At 35.7% G+C, this 4,854-nt stretch overlaps 1 pseudogene; it reads right to left on the bottom strand.

Moving 5' to 3' along the window:
• Positions 1-1,643: 1,643 nt before the first annotated feature.
• Positions 1,644-1,752, bottom strand: LOC126620548 (small nucleolar RNA R71; annotated as a pseudogene).
• Positions 1,753-4,854: the final 3,102 nt, after the last annotated feature.

Here is a 4,854-nt window from a genome sequence, read left to right as displayed (position 1 = left end):
CCATTCATTTTTAATCATCAAAGACAAAGCTTAGTTTAGGTTTGGGGGTGTGGAAAATTTTCGTTTGTTTTTAGTTTTGGTTAAGTTTGCTTTTGCTTACTAATGTGAATGTATATGATGGTTGTGTATACAATCTGACTATGGTGCTATCATGAAAAGTTTCATATCATAATTTTTGTAGTTCACAAAGTTATTACCCTTGAATTATGATGGTAAAAGTATCATGCTCAAATTCTGGAAGAAGAATAGTGGAGACTACCCTAGTGAGTTATTTTAAGCCTATTTGCTTCTTCGAGAGGGTTTAAAGTGTTTCTCCTCCTATCCTTTTCAAATTCACTTTAAATGATCTCATTATTTCTTGTTGATTGAATGCTAAGAATAATTCTCTGTTGGAGATACCATGTGCTTGTTATCACTTATGAATGAATGTATTGAGACGATGTTAGGCTATGCATGTTTTAACCACCAAATGGCTTTATTCTCAACCCTTTGTGTGTTCCATTCATCTTTTTGCAACCAAACACTTTTAACCTGATTCTTTCATCACCTACACCAAACTCTACTCATCTTAGCCCATTACAGACATACCTTATAGTTTGGAGAATACCAATGTGATGAAGACCTTGAGCTCTAGATTAAGAATGTGGCGTGTACCGAGGTAACAAATGCTGGAATTGCAAAATAAAAAGAGAAATAAAAAAAAGGAAAAAAGTGAATAAAGAAGATGCAATTTCCAAATCCTTCACTATCGCACGTGTGTCCTGGACGCCAAGAACAAATAACAAAGATTAATTCAAGTGAAAAACCTATTATTTCATACCAAAGTCACTTTGGTATGTCTCAAGCTCTAGTATTTCCTATCCTTTCTTTCATAGCCCATAGCCTAAGCCTTACATTACAACCTTGTGAAAGACCTAGCTGATCTTTGGGGTTGTATTCAAGGTACTGGTAAGTATGTGTGCTATCCATATTCTTAGTATTTGATTCCTTTCATGAGATTTGTTCAGAAAATTGTGCTTTTATTTCATATTTCATATGTGAGAATTTTGATTCCCTTTTACATAGACTCGCAAATGTTTGTCGAAATACTACACCTTAGGATCTGAGTGAAAATTTGAGTGACAATCTGTGAGAATTAGAGTTGAGGTGAATTCTATCTTCAGTCTTTGAGTATGGCGCTTTTGAAGTCATGAGTCATGGAGCAATACGTTTACACTACACACATGATATGATTCTTTGAAGTGGCAAACTTTTGGTTTGAATGTATGACTAAGCTTTCATTGGTTTTTATTAGTTTGTTTCAAGTATGCTTTAACCAATTTATTTTTCGAGTTTGCAGATGTTTGTGGGCGTAATCGATGTAAACCCTCAGGAGACACAACTCCTCCTACTAGGGACACCTAAAGGTTTAAGGGCTTGTTGCACAAAGATTCGTTAGCCCATATTAAAGAATTCTATAATGTTATGAGTGGTTTACCTTTGCAGTGAGTGAATGAAGTAAATCTGAGGATTAGGGTCTTTCCTTACACATTGAAAGATAAGGCTAAGGGTTGGCTAATGACTTTAGCACTTGGTTCGCTCACCACTTGGGATGCCATAGCTAAGAAATTTTTAAAAAAGCTTTTTTTCTACTCAAAAGACAGCCACTTTGAGAGGGCAAATCTTTAACTTTAAGCAAGATGATGGAGAGCATTTCAATGAATGTTGGGAGCGCTTTAAAGGCCTTTTGTTGCAATGTCCACATCAGAGTTACCTCCTTACTTACAAATGCAAATTTTTTATGATGGATTAACCCAAACATGTCAATCAACTGTTGATAATGCAGCAGGTGGGGCTTTGAAAAAGAAGAATGCTCAAGAGTCATATAACATCTATGAGATGTTGGGATCTAATGCTCAACACAAATATACAAAAGGTAAATGAGCTAAAGTGTATGAAATGAGTTCTAATAATGATCTTACATTGCAGGTGGCTAGTTTGGAAAAGAAGCTTGATTCTGTGCTCAATATGGTGCCAAAGATAGCTGAGGTGTGTGCTAGTTGCAACATATGATAGGAGCATATTTATGCGACTTAGTTAGCTTGTTTTCGTGCATTTATTTTGTTAGTTCCTAGTTATTTTAGTATTTTAAGCTATTTTCGTGTGTTTGTAGGTCCAAATGGCTAAAGTAGCAAGAAAGTGCCTTTTGGAGCATTTTGGAGCAGTTTTGGGCTTGGAATGAATATCACATGCATGGAGCAAGGTAGATGGACAAATTTGAAGATCAAAAGAGGCTAGGATTATGCTGAAATTATGAAGAAATTAATTCAAGAAAATGAAGTAAATGATGCAGCAATAAAGAAGGAATGTTAGCCAAGTTACCTTATTTGGTCCTAACCTTTCCTAATCCTTCACCACCTAATTTCCAGCTGCAAGGAGGATCTTTAATTATTTTAGGGCACTTAAATAAATGTTTTAGAAGACCTACTCCCAGTCAAAGAGGGTGCCACACCTTTCTTACCCTCTTCCTTACCTTGGAAGACTTTCCCCTTTTCTCCATTCCCTTGCCGCAACTCCCTTTCCCTTTCTCTCCAAAATCTGCCACATATATTCCTTCCTCTTTTCTTAAAGTTGTGCCACACCTCACATTCCCTTTCTTGATGGATTCTGACATTTATTTTCCTTTTTCCTTGTGGATTTGGTGTACAAATCCATCTCCAAATTAAATCAGGTCGTGCCTTTCCCATCCCTATAAATAAAACCCTTTGCCGCATCACTTAGGGGGTTTTGATCACCACAATATCAGTCCATCCTTCACCATAAATCACCTACATCCATCCACCACCACAATTCATCACTCAAACCTTCACCCATACCTTGTGTCGCAGCAAAGAAGAAGGATGAAGACCCTTGGAGTGCTTTTTATTCAAGTTTGGATAGCTAGATCATTCTTAGGTGTAATCTATCTTTTGTTTTCAATGTTTAAGTTTATTTATCTTTGTTTTACGAACATTTGGAGCTAAACTTGTTTTAGCTAGGGGAAAATTCAAAGCCATGAACATATTTGCAATATGAATTGATTACTTCAAGTTGTGATTTCATAAATTGAGAATGCAATTTGCTTAACTGTTTTATTCAAAACTTATTCTTGTTTGTGGATTAAAGATGCATACTTAGTTTGCATGCATGAATTTGATGCTAGAATATAAGGGAGTTTCACATAACCGTTACAAACTTATATTCACAAGTAGTGAAGGTCGCTGGTCACGATCGCGTTAAGTTAAATTCCTGGCATGAGTATCATGATGTCATAGTTACAAATGCTTTGTTAATGCTTATGATTTTCATAGAGTTTAATGATCTTTGATTGTATCCCTATTATGATGTGTGATGCGAAAATTAACTTAACACACAAATTTAACCTTCTTTTGACAATTGTAGTATAAGTATAAGTAGGGATCGTTCTGGACCGGGGATTAGGATGGCTTGCTAATAACCTCTAAACTGACTCAAAAACATAAAACTAAACTTAAAAACACTTAACAAGACTCACAAGACTCAAAGCAAACTTAAAATACTCAAAACAGCTTGAAACAACCAAATAAACTTAAACTAGACACTAGGAATGACTTTGGACGAAAATTGACTTTCACTTGAATCAAAACACTTAAAAACACAAGCTAAAACAGATTTGAAACACTTTGAAACAAGAAACTAAAATGGGGGTTTTGATTTGGATGAAGTTGAAACAAACAAATAAGTATGAAAAACTAGACAGATTGTAAAATAAATTTGAGAAATAAGATGATGGATGGGATAGCTAGAGGCTTTTTCTCCACACATGACATGTATGCAAATAACTTGATTTCCAGTTACTACTTCATTGAATTATGAACGACAATGATCCAAATTAACCGTGACATCACTAGTTAACTCTCAAATTTTCCTTGTTTTATTTGATTGGATGACATCATTCGACAACCCAAAACATTCTTCAAAAGTTCCCTACATGACATCATAATAGAGATACAATCAAAGATCATTACGTTTAATGAAAATCATAAGCATTGACAAAGCACTTGCAACTATGACATCATGTCACTTATGCTAGGAACTAAACTTAACGCGATCGTTTATAAGCGACCTTCACTACATGTGAATATAAGTTTGTAACGATTATGTGAAACTTCCTTATATTCTAGCAACGGATTTATGCATGCCAATTAAGTGTCGACCCTTAATTAACAAATACAAATAAGTTATCAATCAAATAGTTAAGCCAATTGCATTCACGATTCAAGAGTTCATAACTGCAATTTATCAAATTATATTGCACACATAATCATGGCTTTGAAATCACCCCTAGCCAAGAGGGGTTTAGCCACTCATATTTACAACAAAAGAAAGAAAACACCTAAACGCTCCAACGATCCAAGTTGGACAGCAAGCACATCCAAGCACTTTCCTTCCCTTCCTTTGCTACAGCACAAGGTGTTGGTGAGTGTTTGAAGGTTTGTTTGTATGGAGGAATGGATGTGAAGATGAATGGATGTGTTTAGGTAAAGGTTGTATTGAAATGGGGATGAATGATCAAGCAAAAACTAAACTCTATGGCTGCCACACACACTTCCTTTTATAGAGGAAGTGCACGGCAAGGAAGGTGAATTGGTGGTGTGTGCAATGATTCAAGGGTGAAAATGAAGTAATGATGCAAAGCATGGGGGGTAAAATAAAGTGGTGTTGCAGCAATGAGTGTAAGGAGTGGTGTTGAAATGATTCAAAGGTGAAAGTGAAGTGATGATGCAAAGCATTGAGGGTAAAATGGAGTGGTGTTGCAGCTAGGGAACAAGCATGATTGTGCACATGGTATAGAAA

This window comes from Malus sylvestris, chromosome 4 (genome assembly GCF_916048215.2).
Source record: "Malus sylvestris chromosome 4, drMalSylv7.2, whole genome shotgun sequence".
NCBI classification, from domain to species: domain Eukaryota; kingdom Viridiplantae; phylum Streptophyta; class Magnoliopsida; order Rosales; family Rosaceae; genus Malus; species Malus sylvestris.
The sequence above is the reverse complement of the archived record's forward strand: the minus strand, read 5'-3'. Positions and strand labels throughout refer to the sequence as shown.